General features: G+C 44.3%; 1 pseudogene; it reads left to right on the plus strand.

Moving 5' to 3' along the window:
• The first annotated feature begins 46 nt into the window (after positions 1-46).
• On the plus strand, positions 47-25844 carry LOC124034863 (annotated as a pseudogene).
• Positions 25845-25931: the final 87 nt, after the last annotated feature.

Consider the following 25931-nt stretch of genomic DNA (forward strand, 5'->3'; position numbering starts at 1 on the left):
ACAAGTCGACTCCGAGCATTGTCATCATTCTTATGGATGACATAAGATGTTGATGTAGGTTTAGTTTGAGGAGTGATACTTTTTCAAAATTATTTCTAAAACCTGTGGCATGATTACTCAAATGGAAAGGCTGTGTCTGCTCTGATTATATGCCACGTATACTTGACACATATTGACATACAATACTACACAGCATGCAAACATGTGCTTGGTATTTGGTCTCTGTCAGGAAATGCCAACCATTTCTCTGATCCACTGTCATTTGACAGCTTGTTCCTCTTATGTTTAGATGGGCTGGGGATGTGGGGGTGTTTGGCCAGCCCTCTGAGACCCCAAACTTTGACTCCATGGTTGCCCAGGGGATGCTGTTCCCCAACTTCTACACAGCTAACCCCCTCTGCTCTCCATGTCAGTGTCAGCTACATACATAGGGCGGCAGGGTAGCCTAGTGGTTAGAGCGTTGCAAGTTCAAACCCCCGAGCTGACAAGGTACACATCTGTCGTTCTGCCCCTGAACAGGCAGTTAACCCACTGTTCCTAGGCCGTCATTGAAAATAAGAATTTGTTCTTCACTGACTTGCCTAGTTAAATAAAGGTTTTAAAAAAGAAATCATGTAATACTTTATTAAAATCCCAATCCTCTTGAATTCATAGTCTGGAAAGCTGGTGCATAAGAACCTGACTGTCAGTGCCACATAATATTGTCATTGGAGAGGAATAGTTGCAGTGATGATAACGTCACTGTGGTGAAGTGGGATTTAGGTGAGAGGTTGGTGGTAGGTGCAGCCAGGAATCCCTCAAAAGCCGTTTGAAACAATGTGATGCATACATCAGAAGCCTAAGCTGTGTGTGCCTGGGTGATAGAGGGGAGAAGACTCATTATGCTAATAGGGATAATACACTATTGAAATATGCTAATGATACCTAATTTGGGAATTTGAACGAACGTGTTATGCAAAATAGATCGACCCTTTTCTTTTTTTCTAATTAATATTTAAGCAAATAAGACCTAATCAATTGCTTATCTCATATGTGTGTGATGTGAGTGCCTGAAGGAAGCCAAGTGCATCATACCTGGCTATTTGTATTAACGCCACGGAGAGGGTATTAAAGGATTCAGCCACTGAATGTTAATTATAAATGTAATCATATACTGAAATGGTACGTGGCTTAATCACAATATCCAGGGTGAGCTCCCATTATATATACACTGCTCAAAAAAATAAAGGGAACACTTAAACAACACAATGTAACTCCAAGTCAATCACACTTCTGTAAAATCAAACTGTCCACTTAGGAAGCAACACTGATTGACAATAAATTTCACATGCTGTTGTGCAAATGGAATAGACAACAGGTGGAAATTATAGGCAGTTAGCAAGACACCCCCAATAAAGGAGTGGTTCTGCAGGTCGGGACCACAGACCACTTCTCAGTTCCTATGCTTCCTGGCTGATGATTTCGTCACTTTTGAATGCTGGCAGTGCTTTACCTCTAGTGGTAGCATGAGACGGACATTACAACCCACACAAGTGGCTCAGGTAGTGCAGCTCATCCAGGATGGCACATCAATGCGAACTGTGGCAAGAAGGTTTGCTGTGTCTGTCAATGTAGTGTCCGGAGCATGGAGGCACTACCAGGACACAGGCCAGTACATCAGGAGACGTGGAGGAGGCCGTAGGAGGGCAACAACCCAGCAGCAGGACCGCTACCTCCGCCTTTGTGCAAGGAGGAGCAGGAGGAGCAATGCCAGAGCACTGCAGAATGACCTCCAGCAGGCCACAAATGTGCATGTGTCTGCTCAAACGGTCAGAAACAGACTCCATGAAGGTGGTATGAGGGCCCGACGTCCACAGGTGGGGGTTGTGCTTACAGCCCAACACTGTGCAGGACGTTTGGCAGAAAACCAAGATTGGCAAATTTGCCACTGTGCTCTTCACAGATGAAAGCAGGTTCACACTGAGCACATGTGACAGACGTGACAGAGTCTGGTGACGCCGTGGAGAACGTTCTGCTGCCTGCAACATCCTCCAGCATGACCGGTTTGGCAGTGGGTCAGTCATGGTGTGGGGTGGCATTTGTTTGGGGGGCCGCACAGCCCTCTATGTGCTCGCCAGAGGTAGCCTGACTGCCATTAGGTACCGAGATGAGATCCTCAGACCCCTTGTGAGAACATATGTTGGTGCGGTTGGCCCTGGGTTCCTCCTAATGCAAGACAATGCTAGACCTCATGTGGATGGAGTGTGTCAGCAGTTCCTGCAAGAGGAAGGCATTGATGCTATGGACTGGCCCGTCCGTTCCCCAGACCTGAATCCAATTGAGCACATCTGGAACATCATGTCTCGCTCCATCCACCAACATCACGTTGCACCACAGACTGTCCAGGAGTTGGCCGATGCTTTAGTCCAGGTCTGGGAGGAGATCCCCCCCCAGGAGACCATCCACCACCTCATCAGGAGCATGCCGAGGCATTGTAGGGAGGTCATACAGGCACGTGGAGGCCACACACACTACCGAGCCTCAGTTTGACTTGTTTTAAGGACATTACATCAAAGTTGGATCAGCCTGTAGTGTGGTTTTCCACTTTAATTTTGAGTGTGACTCCAAATCCAGACCTCCATGGGTTGATACATTTGATTTCCATTGATAATTTTTGTGTGATTTTGTTGTCAGCACATTCAACTATGTAAAGAAAAAAGTATTTAATAAGAATATTTCATTCATTCAGATCTAGGATGTGTTATTTTAGTGTTCCCTTTATTTTTTTGAGCAGTGTATATATTTGTATTTGAAAATATAGCCTGACGCAAAACCCAAATGCAAAGCTCAACTCGGTTCATACATACTGTACCAGTTAAAAGTTTGGACACACCTACTCATTTAAGGGTTTTTCTTAATTTATACAATTTTCTACATTGTAGAATAATAGTGAAGACATTAAAACTATGAAATAACACATATAGAATCATGTAGTAACCAAAAAAGTATTAAATGAATCAAAATATGTCTGAGATTTTTGATTCTTCAAAATAGCCACCCTTTGCCTTGATGACAGCTTTGCACACAATTTTTTTATTAGACTTTTTATATATATATATATATTTCTTTATTATTATTTATTCATTTTCTACCCCCTTTTGTCCCTCTGATTCCGTGATATCCAATTGGTAGTTACAGTCTTGTCCCATCGCTGCAACTCTCGTATGGACTCAGGAGAGGCTAAGGTCGAGAGCCGTGTGTCCTCTGAAACACAACCCCGCCAAGCTGCACTGCTTCTTGAGAAAATGCTCGCTTAACCCGGATCTGACTAGTTATATACTGTGGAACTTTATGTAAAATCACATGCAGCCTCTCCCACATTAACTACGCATTCAGCTGATCATTTAAATAGTTTATCAAAACATGATGTTGATGTCTTTTATTCTATTACTCCTGAGTTATATTTTCTTGCTGCTTTGCCCCACAAATGAATGTAACCCCTGACCTTTGCAGCCTACACACCCCAGGAGATAGTAGGAGGGATCTCAAAGGATAAAATTCTATTACCACAGGTACTGAAGAACAACAAGATCATCGGCAAGTGGTGGGCACCATTTTTTTATTTTTTTTTTGAAGTGGTAACAATAGTAACAATTCTAATTCTGTGTTTCTCCTTCCCCCATCTTTTTTTCCTGGCCTAAGGCATCTTGGTCACAGAGCTCATCACCTACCTCTGGAGCATGGTTTTGATGAATGTTTTGGTGCTCCAAACTGCCACTTCGGTCCCTACAACAGCAGCGACAGGCCTAATGTCCCGGTCTACAACAACTCTCAGATGGTGGGAAGGTATACACACACACACACCCCACACACACACCAACACTCATTCCCTCACTCACACAGAACAGAAAACATAAAAATCCTCTCTCCCGGACTCTTTCAGTGTTTGGCTCGGCTGGTTGCTCCTCTGAATGAGGATATTTTTTTTTTACTCCTCTTCTCTGTACCAGCTGCGCTTGTGTATTCCATTTTCCGCCCATTTGTTTTCCCCAAAACAGCCATATGTGTATTCAGGGTCATTGGCGCTAGCAGGCGGGCGCTTTTTGCGCTTAGCCGTGGGTTTAATCAGCATAGCGTGCCTGAGCCTGGACAGACGCACACACACGCACCCAGGAGACGGCAGGTTGCGTTGGCGGCGTGTGAGGACACCTGGAACAGCCCGAGCATGAGAGAGACGGCGGGCGCTGCTGCGTCTACCGTTCCACGCTTCAGTACTATCTCATAACAGTTCCCCTGCTCTTCAGAGACTTCTCAAATCTGCTTCTCTAAACTTCCCTCTAATCACAGCCTGGGAGGATGGGCTTCTCAAAGTCTGGGTTTTTGGAATAAAACAAATTGTTTATTAAATAGCCACGGTGTGAGTGTTGTGTATGAGTCCTATTTATAACTAATAACTATTGTACTTATGTAGATGACATGGAAACTAATGAACCACCTTTTCTTTTCAGATACGATGGGGAGTTTGGGATCGATAAGAAAATTGGAGAATCTAACCTTCCACAAATCTACTTGGAATTAAGTGATTGAGTGGCAGACGTCCGTCTCAGTTCTTCCTTACAAATACTTATTGCAATAGGAATTTCCAGGTGAACAAAAAGGAGAGCAGTCATTGATGAAGTCAATCAAAACCAATCCAGTTTAATTACAAGTTACAACAGGGAGACACCTCCACCACAGCAGCAGAGAAAATGTCTAACTGGCCTTTTCAAAGCAAGCCCTTATATTCTAATCTCACAGCACCAATGTTCTGTAAACACCTGCTGAGAGGCAGGTAGGAAGTCACAACATCAACTGCTACAGAATTGCACACTGTCACAGAAAATAATAACAATCAATGTCCTCGGTCTTTGTACCTCCAGTCTAGCGTCAATCACTATCAACAGCAGTGGCTGTTCTAGCTTGTATGGCCACCTGGGCGAACCCCCACTTCAGTCCCCCATCCCCCCCTCCCGTGCTCCATTCTGCACTAACTGTCATTTTTATCCAGACATTTGGAACAACACAAATAAATAATCATAACATTTAAAACTATGTAAATATAAATATATAAGACTCATAAATATAAAAAATAAGTTACAACCACAAATAGAAAAGAAAGCTGCACACTCTTGGAGCTCAGATGCAAAAATGTAATACCAACATTTCGACAGCCAAGCTGTCTTCATCAGGGTATAATCACAAACACTGCGGGATGACTTGTTTATATAGTGTCAAAAGACACAGGTGTCTGTAATCATGGCCAGGAGTGGCCTAATATCATTGGTTAATAATCAAATATTAAAATGTCATACAAAGAACAGCATACAAACAAATGGATAGCATACGATCATAGATTAATTTGACTATACAAGTTTACACACAATTACAATGGCAAAGTCACAATAATCACAAGAATGGCTTCAGATCAAAGTCTACGTTGAGACCGAAGGGCGCAAGGTTCTTTAAATTAAAGATCCAGGCAGTCTCTCGTTTTAACAATAAATGATCAAGGTCACCCCCTCTCCTAGGGAGGGTGACATGTTCGATGCCAATATAACGCAGAGACTAAATCAAGTGGCCTGCCTCCAAGAAGTGGGCCGCAACTGGATAAGTAAAGTTTTTACACCTAATGGTGCTATGATGCTCTGAAATACGTACTTTTAATTTGCTTTTTTGTTTTACCTACATTTTTTTTTACCACAAGGACAAGTTATAAGATAAATAACTGCCTTAGTGGAGCACGTAATAACACCTTTTATTGGGATCGATTTCTCTGTTTGTGGGTGTTTTTCAAGGTCAGTCTCGCAAAAAGACGCATTCTTGCGTTTTAACTACCCGCTATTCAAAGTGCTCTGAACAAATTAAGGGAATTGTTCACAAACATTGGCACATCTTAAAATCCGATGATAGTCTCGGTAATGTGTTTTCGGACCTTCCCTTGGTCGTATTCTCACGGGGCAGAAATCTCAGAGACCAATTGGTAAACTCTGATTTACCACCCCAAGATATTCCTGAACAACGCCCCTACTGGATGGAAATTACAAATGTAATGGCTGTGCTCAATGCAATGGCACTTATAAATGTAGATTCTTCAAACACCCACAAACAGGGAAATCGATCCCAATAAAAGGGCCTACCTCGGGCTTCCAGTGGGGAGACCTGAGGTCAACCTTACCCCCGCCCCCTCCCCATCTCGTACTTCTGAGTGGGAGACCTTCCCAGGCAGTAGCCTGCCTAGCTCACAAACTAGAATCAGGGCGCCCACTCCGACAAGGTTAATTGACCCACGGTCCCACACGGTGACACGATATCAATGACGTGACATGCAAATGAGCGATGGAAAACTGATTGAGCAAATGTCACCATTCCCCCCAAAAATGTTGCGGGCTCCCTGTTCAGGATGCTGCCCATGTTGCCTATACCTAAATCAGCCACTGATCAACAGATATGAGAACAGTCCATAATACCCAGTATCAAGTCTAGTTACCATCAACCCATACACAAATGAGTGTCCCAAATAGAACACTGGAAATCATCCGTATTATATAAAGGGAAAAGTTATAATATGCTAAGCATTGTGTTAATTACTTTTAACTGAATATTAACTTTATTCATCTTAAATGTTCCTATTGCACTACTGTTCTCTGTCAGATTTGTAGTGAAGTTTTTGGATGGTGTCTGGTCTGATAGCAGACTATGATCACATTTCTTTCCTTTCAGGAGGGCCTTGATGTCATATTTCACCAAAACATGGCCCAGTGGCCATTTCTTCTCTACCGGGCAGCAGACCCTATGCACGCTTCAAAACGGTTCCTGGGGAAGAGCCAGAGGGGGCGGTAGGATCACAACACTTGAATCTACAATTATAATATGTCAATAATAATGTCATATATAGAAACTGACACTGCAAAGTCTTACACAGAGACATGTGATGTGTTGCTGACAAAGCATGGAGCATTTCTCCCCGAACAGAGGGTTTGGACACCATCTTGGTTATTCACCTGTATCATTGTTGGCTTTGCTGATCTGGCTATTAAAGGCCATAATCAGTACATGTCTCATGATGATTTTCTACCCCGGTACAGTATTTCTGTTTTCGAACAATGTTTACCAAACTGGCTTGTTGTTTTAAAACTCTGCTTGGATCTCTGTGTCTTAGGCCATTGATGTAGGGGCTTTGTGAATGTGTGAAGTGGATTTTCTGTGCCTGCAGCAGTGTTACGGGGTGGGGAAAGTCATTAGCATGAGGCACTGCGTATTCTACTAGGTGATCTATTGCCCATCTCACACCTGGAAACGTGAGCGGAATTCGATGCCACTTGGAAAAAGACTCACGGTATCAACATGAAGATTCAAAATCGAAAATCAGAAAAATATTGTAATAACGAAGAGAAGAAAAAACCTCTTTCCTGCTCTGAGGATATTTGTCAGTTAAATGTAGATTCTTCACACCCCTTTGCCCCTCTGTCGTTGTGGTGAGGGTGAATGGATGTGTTGCTCATCTGGGCTCAGGTCACTTAGTATTCCTCTCAGTCTCTGTGAATACTCAGGTCTCACTAAGCAGGCATTTCTTCAGAATGCCAAATGAGGTTTTTGTTGACAGAGAAATGGATCAGAGATGAAAAGTGTTAGCCAGGTGCTTGGGATGGGTGGCTCACACTGAGATGGAACACTTTTCTATTTTTTCCAACAGGCTTTTAGTCCATGTTTTTTTGTATGAAAACCCTTGTTGCTAAATACCAAATGTTTGATAGGAAATACCTAATTTACCTCCCTGTTTTCTAGGATATTGTAGCTTGGTTGTCTGTCTCTATGGTGAGTTGGGATTGGGCATTTGAAGTTCCTGAGATACTGTAGTTTGAATGGCTTGTGTGTGTACTGCAGGTACGGTACGGTGATTCAGTGATGGAGCTGGACTACGTTGTTGGACAGATCCTGGCCTGGCTACGTGCTCTGGGCATCGAAAAGGACACCTTTGTGTTCTTCACCTCAGACAACGGGGCCGCAGTGATGTCCGGCCCCAAGCAAAGTAAGCGCTACACGCCATGATTTAGTCTCTCAACTCATCCCCTGATACCAACAAATGCAATTCCATGCTGTTTTCTTACAGTTCTTGTATACATGCCTGTATGGATAGATGTGAGTAATGTACTCTTATGTCTATGAGTAGTATGTGTGGGTATTTTCTTTGTTTGGGGCTCCTTTCAGTTGTGTTTAAAGTAAGTTGTTTTAGTAATCTCTTTATCATGGTGCTTAGCGTGTGAGTGATGTGTTTCTGTCCCCCGAGGTGGCAGTAACGGCCCGTTTCTCTGTGGGAAAGAAACTACATTTGAAGGGGGCATGAGGGAACCTGCCGTCACCTGGTGGCCTGAACACATCCCAGCAGGCACGGTGAGAACGATTTCTTTCTCTCTGTTCTACCTGTCCGGAACATCTCCAGGTTCCAGGTGTTCTAGATATGTTCTTGGTGTTCTACTTGTCTGGAGTTAGGGAACACCTCCTGGTATTTACACACAGCTGTGAGTCACTGTAGTGCTATCTGTTTGTAAGCAGCTGGGTTTTCAAGCAGGTACCACATTAGAAAGTAATTACAATTCGTCCTTTCAGTAATTGTCTCTCTCATATCATTGTAGTTCTTTGTTTCGATTGTGTATCAATGTCCTCAACATCATCACAACTCAACTCTCCTCAGGTGCTGGCATTGGTGTGTGTGTGTGTGTGTGTGTGTGTGTGTGTGTGTGTGTGTGTGTGTGTGTGTGTGTGTGTGTGTGTGTGTGTGTGTGTGTGTGTGTGTACTTTTTTCAAATACTTTTTGAGGTGGCAAGGTTCATCTTCATAACCCCCCCCCTTTCCTGTCTTCCTCCTCTGTGAGCCTGTGAGGAGGACTTTCCCCCTGATCCGCTAAGCCTGTGCGTTTTGCAAATGACTTTTAATTGTATTAGGGGCAGCTGTGACACGGGGCTGTGGCGCAGAGGGATTTTTGGAGGAGCGAGCGGAGGAAGTAGTCTGTAGGCTGAAGTAAGCCCTGCCCCCGGCTCATATCTGAGGGGTGTGCTGTGGCCTGATAGCGCTGCAGAGTGGCGAGGGAGAGGGGGATTGGGAGCGTGTTAAGCGGCTAATCTGTTTGTGTGTTTGCTGAGGTTGGATTGAGCTGTAATGAGGACTTCTGTATCTGAATATGCCAGGCGCACAGGATAAAGGACAGGAAAAAAGAGAAGTAAAGGGGTGGTTGGGAGAAGAGAGGGAAGGGTGCACCCGGTGCAGAGCTCTACAGGGTTTCTTCTGGAAAAGATGGCAGTGCCAGGAAGGTAGGGAGGGTTTTGTATGCAGGGTCTTTGGTGTGCTGGTGCAGTGCCATGACAGCTCAACCTCTGTGTGTTCGTTTGTCTGTAGCACCTGCTGGTGGGTTAACTAGAGAAATTACTGCAGATGAAACACTTCTGAGAATGGAGTATTTTGAATGAGGCACCACTGTTATGCTGAAGAACAGGGATCATCAACTAGATTGAGCCGCGGGATGTTTTTGTCTTGAGTGGATGGTCAGCTGGCCGGAACATAATTACAAATAATTTGTAGACAGCAAATTGACCACAAGAAGCCCAAACAGATATAATATTTGACTAAAAGATAACAATTTCAAACCTCGCTTGCATTTGTATACGATCTCATACATCTCTCTATTATACGTGGGAATACTTGGGAACAGATTTCCAAAATTAAAATCACTTGGAGCTGATTTGTTGTGGTTTTTACAGTCTTTTTTTTTTTTTTTTACAAATGTATAATTTATAATAATACATTTGGCCCGCGGGCCGCCAGTTGGGGAACCCTGCTGAAAGCCATCTGTGTTTTTAGTCTGTGGATCGGGCAGGAATACATGGGACTAGCACCTCTGTGAGTCTATGACAAAGCAGATTTCTCGTATGGGTTTCGTTTCATCTCCCTGATGTTGGGGGCCAAAAATAGGATTTCCCTCTCTGTTGCTTTGTACGGCGCTGAAATCTCTCTGTTCATCTGCACATTGAACAGTTTCATAAAGCCCTGAACATAACAGCCACACGTGCCACGTCGCTTTTGTTAGGAGGATTGCTGGTAGAGGCCAGCAAACATTAACAAAGCCTACTCTAAAATCGTTTCAGATTAAAAACTACAGCTAGGTTTGGTTGGTCCAGTTTCAGGTTAGGCTCGGTAAAGTTATCTTCTAACATTCTCAAACTCATTACAAGAATCGTCGACAGAGGATGAAGAGTCCATTACAATCTATGTGATCGCCACAGTCTTACTGCACAGTGATTTGATAGATTAAAGTAACAAAAAAAGTTAATCAGTGTGTAGGTAAACCTAGCATGCCATCGTGACTGTACTGTTCATACAGTTGAAGTCGGAAGTTTACTTCCTGACTGATGTCTAGAGATGTTGCTTCAATATATCCACATAATTTTTTTCTTTATATAGTTGAATGTGCTGACAACAAAATCACACAAAAAGTATCAATGGAAATCAAATTTCTCAACCCATGGAGGTCTGGATTTGGAGTCACACTCAAAATTAAAGTAGAAAACCACACTACAGGCTGATCCAACTTTGATATAACGCCCTTAAAACAAGTCAAAATGAGACTCGGTAGTGTGTGTGACCTCCACGTGCCTGTATGACCTCCCTACAATGCCTGGGCATGCTCCTGATGAGGTGGCGGATGGTCTCCTGAGGGATCTCCTCCCAGACCTGGACTAAAGCATCCGCCAACTCCTGGACAGTCTGTGGTGCAACGTGGCGTTGGTGGATGGAGCGAGACATGATGTCTCAGATGTGCTCAATTGGATTCAGGTCTGGGGAACGGGCGGGCCAGTCCATAGCATCAATGCCTTCCTCTTGCAGGAACTGCTGACACACTCCAGCCACATGAGGTCTAGCATTGTCTTGCATTAGGAGGAACCCAGGGCCAACCGCACAAGCATATGTTCTCACAAGGGGTCTGAGGATCTCATCTCGGTACCTAATGGCAGTCAGGCTACCTCTGGCGAGCACATGGAGGGCTGTGCGGCCCCCCAAAGAAATGCCACCCCACACCATGACTGACCCACCGCCAAACCGGTCATGCTGGAGGATGTTGCAGGCAGCAGAACGTTCTCCACGACGTTTCCAGACTCTCGGCGGCAGGGTAGCCTAGTGGTTAGAGTGTTGGACTAGGAACCGAAAGGTTGCAAGTTCGAATCCCCGAGCTGACAAGGTACAAATCTGTCGTTCTGCCCCTGAACAGGCAGTTAACCCACTGTTCCTAGGACGTCATTGAAAATAAGAATTTGTTCTTAAATGATTTGCCTAGTAAAATAAAGGTAAAATAAATAAATAAAATTAAACATGTGCTCAGTGTGAACCTGCTTTCATGTGTGAAGAGCACAGGGCGCCAGTGGCGAATTTACCAATCTTGGTGTTCTCTGGCAAATGCCAAACGTCCTGCACTGTGTTGGGCTGTAAGCACAACCCCCACCTATGGACGTCTGGCCCTCATACCACCCTCATGGAGTCTGTTTCTGACCGTTTGAGCAGACACATGCACATTTGTGGCCTGCTGGAGGTCATTTTGCAGGGCTCTGGCAGTGCTGCTCCTCCATGCACAAAGGCGGAGGTAGCGATCCTGCTGCTGGGTTGTTGCCCTCCTACGGCCTCCTCCACGTCTCCTGATGTACTGGCCTGTCTCCTGGTAGCGCCTCCATGCTCTGGACACTACGCTGACAGAAACAGCAAACCTTGCCACAGCTCGCATTGATGCACCATGAGCTGCACTACCTGAGCCACTTGTGTGGGTTGTTGACTCCGTCTCATGCTACCACTAGAGGTAAAGCACCACCAGCATTCAAAAGTGACCAAAGCATCAGCCAGGAAGCATAGGAACTGAGAAGTGGTCTGTGGTCACCACCTGCAGAACCACTCCTTTATTGGGGGTGTCTTGCTAATTGCCTATAATTTCCATCTGTTGTCTATTCCATTTGCACAACAGCATGTGACATTTATTGCCAATCAGTGTTGCTTCCTAAGTGGACAGTTTGATTTCACTGAAGTGTGATTGACTTGGAGTTACATTGTGTTGTTTAAGTGTTCCCTTTATTTTTTTGAGCAGTGTAGATACTTTTGTACCTGTTTCCTCCAGCATCTTGACAAGGTCCTTTGCTGTTGTTCTTGGATTTGATTTGCATTTTTTGCACCAAAGTATGTTCATCTCTAGGAGACAGAACGCATCTCCTACCTGAGCGGTATAATGGCTGCCTGGTCCCATAGTGTTTATACTTGAGTACTATTGTTTGTACAGATGAATGTGGTACCTTCAGGCATTTGGAAATTGCTCCCAAGGATGAACCAGACTTGTGGAGGTCTACAAAAAAATAATCTGAGATCTTGGCTGATTTCTTTTGATTTTCCCATGATGTCAAGCAAAGAGGCACTGAGTTAGGTAGGCCTTGAAGGTAGGCCTTGAAATACATCCACAGGTACACCTCCAATTGACTCAAAATATGTCAATTAGCCTATCAGAAGCTTCTAAAGCCATGACATAATTCTCTGGAATCTTCCAAGCTGTTTAAAGGCGCAGTCAACTTAGTGTATATAACTTCTGACCCACTGGAGTTGTGATACAGTGAATTATAAGTGAAATAATCCGTCTGTAAACAATTGTTGGAAAAATTACTTGTGTCATGCACAAAGTAGATGTCCTAACCAACTTGCCAAAACTATAGTTTGTTAACAAGACATTTGTGGAGTGGTTGAAAAACAAGTTTTAATGACTCCCACCTAAGTGTATGTAAACCTCAGACTTCAACTGTAGCTCTAATGAAAGTGTTACTTGTTAGTATTGAGTGCCAGAGAGAGTTTTGGGAGATGTGTTGGAATGAGAGAGATGAGGTTGACGGCGGGAGCCGGGCGCAGGTTCAAATTCCCCCGGTGACTGTGGGGCCGCGGTGGGATGAGGCTTGCTGGCTGGGATGGTGGGGGAAAGGGGGGCTTTCCCCCCAAAACGCTGCTGCTGCTGCCACTGTCACAATCCCCTTTGTTGTGTTTATCAGCTGGGCGACACGGAGCCTGAGTGCGTTAGACAGGGATAGCAAGTCTGCCACGTCAGATAACTACCATCGGGGTTTAACCAAGAACCACATAGACAAAAGGCTGGCAAAAAGAGAAAATACAGAAAGAAATGTACCGAATGGAGAGAAAAGTGAAATGGAAATAAATGGGAGATAATGAAATGGTCTCTTTCAAATATTTAGATTTTTTAAAAATGGTTTGCATTTTTTGGTGGAGAATTTAGGGTTACCTGTGCTACCTGGTAGTCAACTTCATTAATTGTCCTTTTTCTTTTTTTATGCCATGTGTGTGTGTGTGTGTGTGTGTGTGTGTGTGTGTGTGTGTGTGTGTGTGTGTGTGTGTGTGTGTGTGTGTGTGTGTGTGTGTGTGTGTGTGTGTGTGTGTGTGTGTGTGTGTGTGTGTGTGTGTGTGTGTGTTAAGAGTCAGAGTGCAGATAATGGAATGTGTTGCAGGGCCCTTTCTGGCTGGTGCAGTGGCTGCGGGAGAAAAAGGAATTCATTTTGGTGGTGTGTGTGCAGGCAGCTGATAGGAGCATGGAGGCACATGGCGGCGCAGCTGCTCTGGGCTGATAGCACTATCTGATTGTGAGCGTGCCGTCTCCCTCAAAGGGCTGCTCAGGAGAGAATGGAATGGAAGATCAAGGATGACAGTGAAAAAAATTGCATTTTATCTGAAAATAGTTCAAAGTTTATAAATAAAATAAAGCTCTTCACAGGGACTGGGGAAGGGAGATAAAACAGCTAGCGCTTGCCCGGGCCTCATCTTCTCTCTTTTTCCTCATTCCCCTTTTTCTCCTAATTTACAGAGGCGTTTGTGAGGTTTATAATAAACCTGCGAGCGCAGATTATAGAGGAGACTGAAGAAATGCATCATCAGGACTCCCCCCCCCCCCCCCCCCCCACTCCATCCCATCCGCTGTAATGGTGGACTTTCATAGGGGGCGCGTGCACACTGTTTGCCATTGTGCTGTCGTGTTGGGTTTCATGCATGGTGAGGGATCCCTTGGATCAGGCTGCTGGTGTATCACAGCCTCCCAGTAGTGTGAATCACTGTGCTCTAAGGAGAGGTTCTCTCTGCTCCCCAGCCCTGCTCTGATCACGGCGCTTCACAAGGCTGCCGCGCTGCGCTGTTCAGGATCCTAACATGGACACTCACTGCGGCTTTGGAGGAGACGCTCATGCATTTTGACAGGATATTCATTGATTAAAGCAAATAAAGTGTTGTAATTTGGGAACAAAGTTTTTAAGATTTGTAAATAAATTGATCCGTTTGTGCATTGTTCTGGCGCATATGGATGCCCATGCAAGCTATCTAACTTCCTACAACAATCGCTGTTAAACTTTCATGTCAGCACCCTTAGACAATGAGATTCTATCTGGGTTTGAATTCCAGTGTGTTACGGTTCAATACCAGGACTCTTTCTCCCATCTCCAGGTGAGCCAGCAGCTGGGGACTGCGGTGGATCTGTTCAGCACCAGTCTGTCTGTGGCAGGCCTCAGTGTTCCAGACGACAGGCTCATAGATGGACTGGACCTCAGCCCTGTCCTCCATAACAACACACTCATCAACAGGTTAGAACTCGCAGCTGGGAGAGGCGGTAGCGGTGCCCCCTGTAGGGAGGCTGCTGGCTGGGGCCCAGGGAGAGGGACCACCCTGGTGGATAAGGTATTCCACCAAGCACATAATGGGATGAGCCATGGCAGTGTGGTGGTGGGGCGCGAGGAGGCGAGGGAGGGCCAGGCAGTGCAGCACGGGGGGGGGGGGGCTGGAGCTGAGGGGGGGCTGCTGCTTATCACAGGAATCCAGCAGTCACCAATCCCATTTCACACCCAACAGGCCCATCTTCTATTACCGCGGCAATGAAATTATGGCAGTCAGGGTTGGGCCTTACAAGGCCCCCAATTGGACGTGGAGCAACTCGTGGGAGGAGTTTAACCAAGTGAGTCACTGTAGTGTGTATTTCGCTCTCTTGCTGTCTCAATTCAATTTCAATTCAATTCAATTCAATTCAAGGGCTTTATTGGCATGGGAAACATGTGTTAACATTGCCAAAGCAAGTGAGGTAGACAACATACAAAGTGAATATATAAAGTGAAAAACAACAAAAAATTAACAGTAAACATTACACATACAACAGTTTCAAAACAGTAAAGACATTACAAATGTCATATTATATATATATATGTATGTATATATATATATATACACAATGTACAAATAGTTAAAGGACACAAGATAAAATAAATAAGCATAAATATGGGTTGTATTTACAATGGTGTTTGTTCTTCACTGGTTGCCCTTTTCTCGTGGCAACAGGTCACAAATCTTGCTGCTGTGATGGCACACTGTGGAATTTCACCCAGTGTGCCATCACTGACTGTAGTTTATCTCTCATTGTCTCTCTCGCTGTCTCTCTGACTGCAGTTTATCTCTCATTGTCTCTCTCTCTCCCCCACACCCTCAACCAGCCATCCACAGTGCTCTCCAAAAACACACATTTGGTAGTCAGTGTTATCTTGAAAACAGCTCATCAAGTGGCTGTTGTGTACATCAGTGGCTAATGAATATTAATGAGGACACCCCACTTCACCAAAGTACTATCATTCATCAGCACTGGCTGTCGCTGGTGGAGCGTTCTCCCCTCCTGCTGAGTATCCCACTCCTCCTTCCTATGCCCTGAGGAGTGAGAATGTGTTCTCTCCTCCTCTTGGCCCCCTTTAAAATGTGTCCTGCTCCTCTCCCTCAGAAACCTCTGTTTCAAACGTGCAAGTTTGCATTATGCCCCATCGGTTGCTTAAATTGCTCTCGCCTAGAGGGCCGCTGAATCAATAGCAGCCTCCTTTATCAGCTCATGTGAACTGGAGTGGAACTTCACAAATAATGGCGTCTGATTGCCTGTGTGTTCCCTATCGATTGGTGTGTGCGTGAGCGTGTTTGTAAATGTGTGTGTCTGCGAGCAAAGGATGGTTTGAAGGGGAGGCTCTGGGTCTCCAAAGCTGACTCTGAGAGTTAATGTGTCGGTTCTTCACCAGAATGGGCAGCAGGCATTCAGAGCTTTACAATGACGCTTGACCCTCACATCTCACCCGAGAGCATCCATCACACAGAAAAACCACTCTTTATTTCAAGCGGTTTTAAACGGGTCTGAATATTGTGCTGAAACGTTGATCCATCATTCAAGCTTACTATTTTCTTACCAGTTGTAAGTAATGTGGTGTATTTACTGTTTATGTTCAATTTAAGATAAAACAAGGATGGTGTGTCTTTCCTGAACTTGAAATTCAATCATGGCTTAATAGCCATGAGCTCTACTGTGATTTTTCTGGTGAAATCCAGGAGATTCAGTGATGTGCAAAATTAGACATTTCACAGGGTTAAGTGGTTTTCATTAGAAGCTCTTGTTAGATGGTGTGGTAATGGTGTGAGGTATTATATTGCGTTGGGAATGGGAACGGTCTGTATCTGATGTTATCTGCTCGGACTTGTCTTTGGTGGGTAGCATACGTTTAATATGACTCTTTATAGAATATTTTTCTTTGAGGAAAATATGAAACCAAAATTATACTTTTGCATTCCATGTTATGTCCCTTGATTCTTCTTATAATGTTGGCTACTTTACTCCATCTTTAAAAGAACGTTGCTGTAAGATCTGCTATCTTAATATCATGAGAGATATGGAGTTCTGCTGTGTCTTTTTCTTGGATAGAGATTAAAAGGGCTTTCTCACAGTCCAAAGGGATTTAGGTTATTTTACATTTCAAAGAGCAAAGCACAGAGACTGCTTCAGGACACTATGTGGGCAAGTCTGGATCATAGTGGGCTATGCAGTGTACTGAGGTGAGGTGTGTGTGCGCTCGTGCCTGTGCTCCTTTGAGCGTGACTGCTTGTGGTCCCAGAGGGGGGTAGGTAGAGTGCCTTACAGATGAGTGCTCTCTCAATATTAGTCGTGTTGCTCACAAGGGCACCTGAGAGGTATCCCCAGGGGGTCTGGAGGGGGCTGTGACTCAATCAGCCTCTGTCAGAGCCAGGCTGCTACGCCAGAGGAGGGGTGGAAGGGAGGAAGGTATAGAGGAGCAAGCCTGCACACTTTTGGGGGTCCACAGGACAATCGTAAAGGCCATGGCCCCACATTCTGACTGGCAGATAGAGTAGCCACATAGGTAACAGCCACAGGCATACCGTAACCCCAGGGCAAAGAGAACATGTTGACAGGTTTGAAGTGAGGAAGACATGATATTATATACCAAACAGATATAGTCACACACATTATACACCATGTACTGTACACATCTACACTCCGCTCCCTTGGACAGATTCCTCCATATCCTCAAACAGAGAGACTGCATCAAGTTCAGGTGTGCAGTGAGAGTGTCGGTCTGTAGGTGGACATCATTGACAGTCTTTTTAATTGAATTTTCTTTTCAAGGGCACTTTCACAGGGTCAGTTGAAATAGGTTATCTGTTACCACAACAGTCTCCATTGTCCTCTGTGAAGTGGGCGTTAGAAGCTAAAGATCAATTGTGTATATGTGTGTCTACGCTAACAGGGCATTAACTTCTGTCCAGGCCAAGAGGTGGCAGGCGTGACCACCCACACCCAACAGGAGCACACAATGCAGCCACTCATCTTCCACCTGGGGCGGGGCCACTGGGAGAAATACCCTATCAGGTGAGTGCTCACTAAAACATACAAAGATTCCCTGATGTACTGTTAGATTATACTGAACGTGAAGTGAAAAGCAAGGGAAATATAGACAGGGCTTGGGGTTGGTCAGCCAATCTCCACACAGCTCAACAAACAGCAGGCCTCTGGTTAAATAAGAGAAGACAAGTGAGGAGGAGGAGGAGGAGGGGGTTGTAGGATGTTGGTGGACAGGATCTATGAGATCAATACTGATCCAGTTGTGGGAAAGAGGCGCGGTGAGGACTGAAGATTGATCTTTGCAGCCCCAGACTGGCTGATTAAACACTATTCTTTGTGATTGCAAATAGCTCTTTAAATCTCGCTGTCTTGCCTCAGACCCACTGCTATAAGTTAAAATTGCAAGACAAATTGTTCTCATATAAATCGAGAGGGAGGGCTGTGTGTGCCTTCGAACATGACCCCTTAGTGGTGTAAAAAACAGTTGGGTGTTATATTTAGAAGACCTTTTCATTTTTCTCTATACATTAAATGTAATTGTGATGGTGTAAAAATGTGGACAAAAATGGCCTTAATTGTACAAAAGAACCATTATTCGGCGGCAGGGAGCCTAGTGGTTAGAGCATTGGACCAGTAACCGAAAGGTTTCTGGATCGAATCCCCTAGCTGACAAGGTAAAAATCTGTCATTCTGCCCCTGAACAAGGCAGTTAACCCACTGTTCCTCGGTAGACCGCCATTGTAAATAAGAATATGTTCTTAACTGACTTTCCTAGTCAAATAAATGTTAAATACATATATACAGTTGGGAGAACAAGTATTTGATACACTGCCGATTTTGCAGGTTTTCATACTTACAAAGCATGTAGAGATCTGTAATTTTTATCATAGGTACACTTCAACTGTGAGAGACAGAACCTAAAACAAAAATCCAGAAAATCACATTGTATGATTTTTAAGTCATTCATTTGCATTTTATTGCATGACATAAGTATTTGATCACCTACCAACCAGTAAGAATTCTGGCTCTCACAGACCTGTTAGTTTTTCTTTAAGAATCCCTAATGCTCTCCACTCATTACCTGTATTAACTGCACCTGTTTGAACTCGTTATCTGTATAAAAGACACCTATCCACACACTCAATCAAACAGACTCTAACCTCTCCACAATGGCCAAGACCAGAGAGCTGTGTAAGAACATCAGGAATACAATTGTAGATCTGCACAAGGCTGGGATGGGCTACAGGACAATAGGCAAACAGCTTGGTGAGAAGGCAACAACTGTTGGCGCAATTATTAGAAAATGGAAGAAGTTCAAGATGACAGTCAATCACCCTCGGTCTGGGGCTCCATGCAAGATCTCACCTTGTGGGGCATCAATGATCATGAGTATGGTGAGGGATCTGCCCAGAACTACACGGCAGGACCTGGTCAATGACCTGAAGAGAGCTGGGACCACAGTCTCAAAGAAAACCATTAGTAACACATCATGCCGTCATGGATTAAAATCCTGCAGCACACGCAAGGTCCCCCTGCTCATGCCAGCGCATGTCCAGGCCCGTCTGAAGTTTGCCAATGACCATCTGGATGATCCAGAGGAGGAATGGGAGAAGGTCACGTGGTCTGATGAAACAAAAATAGAGCTTTTTGGTCTAAACTCCACTCGCCGTGTTTGGAGGAAGAATAAGGATGAGTTCAACCCCAAGAACACCATCCCAACCGTGAAGCATGGATGTGGAAACATCATTCTTTGGGGATGCTTTTCTGCAAAGGGGACAGGACGACTGCACCGTATTGAGGGGAGGGTGGATGTGGAAACATCATTCTTTGGGGATGCTTTTCTGCAAAGGGGACAGGACGACTGCACCGTATTGAGGGGAGGGTGGATGAGGCCATGTATCGCAAGATCTTGGCCAACAACCTCCTTCCCTCAGTAAGAGCATTGAAGATGGTTCTTGGCTGGGTCTTCCAGCATTACAGAGACCCGAAACACACAGCCAGGGCAACTAAACCTGGTCAAGAACTACAGGAAACGTATGATCTCTGTAATTGCAAACAAAGGTTTCTGTACCAAATATTAAGTTCTACTTTTCTGATGTATCAAATACTTATGTCATGCAATAAAATGCAAATGAATGACTTAAAAATCATACAATGTGAGATTTTCTGGATTTTTGTTTTAGATTCCGTCTCTCACAGTTGAAGTGTACCTATGATAAAAATTACAGACCTCTACATGCTTTGTAAGTAGGAAAATCTGCAAAATTGGCAGTGTATCAAATACTTGTTCTGTGTATATATATATATATTTTTTTTTTTCTTTTTTTTTTCACTTTTTTATTGGCAAAGACACTCAGAGATGAACAAAAGCATGACACACATTCATATAGTTTCCATAATGATTTGATGGGGGAATACAATTTCCTATTATCTAGCTTTCTCTCTGATCCGTCTTCATTCTCCTTAATGTTTTCTTCAGTCGGATTAGCTCCTGTCCCCCAGGCTGTTTCCCACCCTCTGGCTCCCTCCCTCACCATCTCTCTATACGTCTCTCTTTCTTCGTCTCTCACTTTATCACTCTCTCCTCTCTTAATCTCCCCTTACTCCTTTTTTCACTTGAAGGGAGATGGAATAATTAAACATTCATGTTGTTTTTGATCAGCCCATCTCATCTCTGCTCTCTTCCATTCAAGCCGCATAATTAAAAACAGAAAAATCTATAGCAGTGTTGTGTTGGAGAGTTAATTTGGCCGTGTCCCAGACTTATGGAGAGGAGGAGCTGGTTTGGCACCTGGAGAGAGGACCCTGTGTCCCCTCTCCCCACTCCAAGTGGGTGGGGGTCATTGGGGTGGACCGCGAGGTCACAATATTCCAGCCCCATCTCTCCAGCCCCAGTGATGACACCCAGCCACCATCCACCCCCACTGCCCTCCCTCCCACCTCCTCCCTCTCTCTGTTTCCTTCTCTCCTGTCTGTGTGTCAGGCAGGCTGCTGGCCATGTGCTCCTTGGGCACCCAGCTGGACCGGCTGGCCGTCATTAATCTCTGTCTGCACCTAAAGAGCCACTTAAGATGATGTAGGGCCTGTCTGTACGCATACCTTCAGTTGTGTGGCAGGCTGATACTACAGCAGTAACACACGCTGCCCAGGCAGTCGCTCCACTGTCCCAGCCATTTAGGATACATGGACACGCTCACTAGAGACCTGCTGCATGAATCCAAGGGGATATAGAAGATGCTTTTCCATTCATATCTGAGTTAGGATATTTCATATTTAGTCTTTATCTCATTGATATACAACAACAAGACAATCACAAGCACACAGAGATCAGCATTCTACCGCTGTGAGATTTAGACAAAACATTTATTCAGATTGTCAGTGAATTTACGGTTAAGCGTTTTCAGACTGAACATGAGCACATGACATTTTTCTTATTGGTCCTCTTCTATTGGTGTGGTACATGACTCCTGTGGTTAATAGATCAGTGGGAAGGTGTGGCTGACTGGGTCCAGTGTATAGTAAGACAGCCCAGTTCTCCCTGCCTGTGTCCTAGTGGGACTGAGACTTAGCCCTGGCTCCTGCTGCTCCGGCTCACTTCCCCTGGGCCCTTGTCACCCTGTGCTGAGCACTTAAGTCCCAGCCTCGGGCTAATGTAGCAGGCAGCCCTGCACACTCTGGCCTCATCTGCTGCCGACTAGCACTTCAGCCCCCAATCAATAGTCTTCACCGATTCGCTCAATTTCCACAGGAGGAGGAGAAAGGGCAGAGGTATTTGATTGTCTCTTCAATTCCCTCTGCTTGATGCCTGCTGCTGTGTGTGTGCGTGTGCGCACGCGTGTGTATGTGTGTGTGTGTTCGCTCTACCAGTGGGGTTATGAATCACTAATCAGAGTGTAGTGACACACCTGAGCAATGCTGCCTTCCCCCTGGGTGTCATGCATTATAAATCAAAAGAGTTCATTTGCATGCAGCGTTATTATTATTCCAGTTTTTGCTTTAACACCAGTGGGCTAAGGGTTCTAGTAATGATAATGAGGCTGTGCTGACTGGAGTTTTCTTTGTTTATTTGTGGAGAGGGAGGAGAGAAATACATATATTGTTATTTATATATTTTTAGGGTTAGGGTGCTCAACGCATAGACAAAGAATAGTCTGTTGACACAAAAGGGCTGAGTGTACACTTTGCACACCACACGAAGCTGCTGAGAGGACGGCTCATAATAATGGCTGGAATGGAGTTAATGGAATGTTGTCAAACACATGGAAATCACCACGTGTTTGATGAGTTTAATACCATTACATCCGTTCCAGCCATTACTATTAGCCTTTCCTCCCCAAATAAGGTGCCACCAGCCGCCTGTGTTGGTACACTGTGTTTGGTCTGGCTCTGATGTATGGTTCTAATATTTAGTGAGATAAAGCAGCTTCAGAAGTTATCTGAAAACGAATCACAGTGATCAATACAGAGCAGAGAACAGATAGGATGGTAATGAAATCTCCATCATTTTGATCAAGATATTGTCTTTGGTCCAGGAAGCTGAGTTTGTGATTTCAAATACATACATAGTCAAATTTAATCTGAAATGAAACACTTGTTTCTATAGAAACCTTTACTCATTAAAGATATGATCAAGGCCGTGGTATGTTGTGATTCTGGGTCATTGCACAGTATTGCGGCACCACGCAACCATAAGAAATAACCACCAAGCCAAGGCAGAGAGCAGATGGTAAGTTTAGACCGCCATGGCCTTGTTAAGGACCTAAAGGATGAGTTGTGGTGGGGAACACTGGGGCAGTAGAGTAGTGAAGGTGGGAGAGCAGAGGGTGTGAATATGGGAGTAGCACATGGCTGAGGAATAGGGGAGCAGGTGCTATTGTGTGTCAGAAGCCCCACTGCCCTCTGGGAGGTTGAGAGGAGGTGGAGGGGAGGTGGAGGAGGGGAGATGGAGGAGGGGAGATGGAGGGGATAGGCGGTGTGAGCCGGACAGGGCCTGGGGTTATTACACTAATTGACACTTCACCTCACGCACACCCTCCCCAAGGGCCAATCAGAGAGCTGGCTTTGGGGAGGGGCGGGGGGAACAGAGCTGGCACAGGTGCTGCTTGCGACTGTATTATGGGTGTAATTGCACTGGTGATATTTGTCTATCCACGTGTCGCGCCACCAACCGCCCACTCCCCCCAAACACAGAGAGCCCATTAACCCTACAGGTCCTATTGAGAGCAGACAGAGCAGTGTTCCTTTGAAACACTTCAGGGCCTCTGCGTTTTACCCACTGAATATAATAATGCACAGAGGTGCTCCGCCGTGTCCAACAAGAATAATTGAGAGACAGGGGATGGGGAACATGGCCAATCCTGCTGAGAGGGCTCCCCAAAGTGTGTGTGTGTGTGCGTGTGCGTGCGTGTGCGTGCACGCATGCTTTCAAAAGGCTCTCGTATGAGTTAAGCTTGTTGGCTTTAAACTGTTTCAGTCATTAGTGTGTACATTCGCTATGGATTACATCAGTTGTTTAAAGGCAGGCAGGTGTCATACAATGATAATAGTCATTTTAGGCTGTACAGCACATGGAAGACTAAGCTTCAGATTTATGAAACTGATTTATGAAAAATGTTTTACTAATCATACAGAGATTGTTTTACACTGGTCTATATTGTAGGCCTGCTGTGTTTGTGTGTGAATGTGCATTTGTGTGAGCAATGACCTTCTGTGTATGTGCTGTGACTGACATCTATTCTCTATGTTAAATTGTATAACCACGCTATTGGTGTGTTGTGTGTTTGGGAGAAGGTGAAAACCTGAGTGTTTGTCCTTGACCAAGCTCTGATTGGAGAGCCTCATGCCTGTTCAGACATTTTAGGTGAATCTGTGCATCTGTGTTAGTGTGTGAATACAAGATGTAGCCGTATGCCTTTACTGCGCTGTTGTAATTCTGGATGGTGTGACCACATGCCAATATTGACTGAATGTTATGTTTGTATGTGTGGTGAGTGTTTTGCACAACTACTTACGTCTGAGTGTTTCTCTGCAGTGCTGTGACTAAGGAGTACCAGGATGCACTGAGTCGGATCACAGCAGTGGTACAGAAGCATCAGAAGGGTCTGGTACCAGGTGTGCCCCAGCTCAATATGTGTGACATGGCTGTCATGGTAAGATCAATATTACACAGAATGTCCATTCCCCATGTAGCCTCCTTTAACTTGTTTGATATAATACATTTTGTTTCATAGTATTGTTCTGTGGCTTTTGTTTTCAGTGTTAACATCTCTGACTTGTGTGTTCTTTCTCAAAGAAACTGATTTTAGAAAAGAAATGGATTAAGATCTTGTTGTAGTGACTCCTTTTCTCATTTCCTTTATCTTTTTATAACGCTGAATGCTTTCAGTAAACTATGTGGGCACAATTTCACATCTGTTTACCAGAGTTATTTTCCTTCCCTTTGTTCGTAAAATAATAGACTATCTTATTGTTATTTGTGGAAAAACACAGCAGTGTGATTCTTGGACCTTTTGTCTCAGCAACTGTTCCTGTGGGTTTTAGCTGCTTTTGGAAAAAAATAGGGAGTGTCTGTCTCATTGGTTTTGGTTTTTACAAAACAGCTAAAAATGAACATTGCTTTCTTTGTATGCTCATTGCTGAAGCAGTTTGTCCATGATTCTGAGATCTGTGTATAGCGAGTGTAGCAGCAGCTCCCCCATGTGGTTTCCTTTGAGAACATCATTTTAATCATGTTCAGCTCAGGTGCATGAATGTGTAAGAATGTTTTCTGTGGTTTCTTTCACTGACAGAACTGAGCACCTCCAGGATGTGAAAAGTTAGGAAAATGCCTTAAAGCCCCCAAGTCACAGCCGTGGAAGTGTGACTGGCCGCATTATAGCTATCTGTTTCAGCGCCATCCTGGGAAAAGGGAGGATGTCAGCGAAGATGCTGCCTTGATGAAGAGCCATTTTCAGGAATTCAACTTTAATTTATATTAGTTTTTAACTTGTAATGTTGAAACAGAACAACATATGGTTTGAATGGAGGACGTTAAAATGGGATGAATGCTTTCTGGGTACCATATGATTATTAATTGAATTAAGCTGATATGCAATAGCTTTTTTTTAATGATGCCATCTCTGTAGATGTTTTCTCTCTCTTTACTTACTTATACACTACTGCGGAAGACATTGAAATAGGGCAACAACAACAAACTGTTTTAACTAGAATAAAACAATGTTTTATTTTTATGCAACGTTGTTTTTCAAAATGTTCTTAATCTTAACAGATGTTTTCTAGTGGGCGGCAGATTGAAGATGTCTGCGTCAATCGATGGGTCGTCACTTGCTTCCACTGTCACAAAGTCATATCAATAATAATTTATTAAACTTCGAGCGCTTTTTATAATAGAAATCGCTTCGTAAACAAAAAAACAAAAAAACAAAAAAACGAGCAATATATCATGACAGATCAACCAATAGAGGCCAAGTCTTTGCAGATGGTCATCAGTTCGTGGCTTGAGCGGAGGGAACTGGTCAGACGATGGTAAATGAAGTCTGCTGATGATCTTGTACAGGGCAAGTCTGAACCAGCCCGAGTTTTATAGCCACTGGAATTCTCTTCCACTCTGTGAAAGGGTGACGCCTCGGCATATAATTGATGAGAATTATATTATAGCTAAATCCCGCCTATTTCTACAGTGTGTGTATATATATATAAACGTAACCTTAAGCACACTGCTAACCCTAAATTAGCTAATTTTTGTTGTCATACATTTTTACGATAAAGGCAGTTTATTCTGACTTTGTGGCTGGGGAATCTAGTGAATACCCAATTTTATTATTAGACCTTTATTTAACTAGGCAAGTTAGTTAAGAACAAATTCTTATTTTCAATGACGGCCTAGGAACAGTGGGTTAACTGCCTGTTCAGGGGCAGAACGACAGATTTGTACCTTGTCAGCTCGGGATTTGAACTTGCAACCTTTCGGCTGCTAGTCCAACGCTCTGACCACCAGGCTACCTTGCCGCCCCAATTGATGTCTCGAAATCAACGATCAGCACGGGTTTGGGGTTTCCACCTAGATAGCATATATATCTAATTTAAGGTTAGGCATACGATCAGCAGTGTAGTTAGGTTCAACGTCTGATTTTAAAACGATACATTGTACAAACAGGCTGAGTTTATGACTTTGTGGCTGTGGTAACTAGTC

This window comes from Oncorhynchus gorbuscha, linkage group LG05 (assembly GCF_021184085.1).
Source record: "Oncorhynchus gorbuscha isolate QuinsamMale2020 ecotype Even-year linkage group LG05, OgorEven_v1.0, whole genome shotgun sequence".
NCBI lineage: Eukaryota > Metazoa > Chordata > Actinopteri > Salmoniformes > Salmonidae > Oncorhynchus > Oncorhynchus gorbuscha.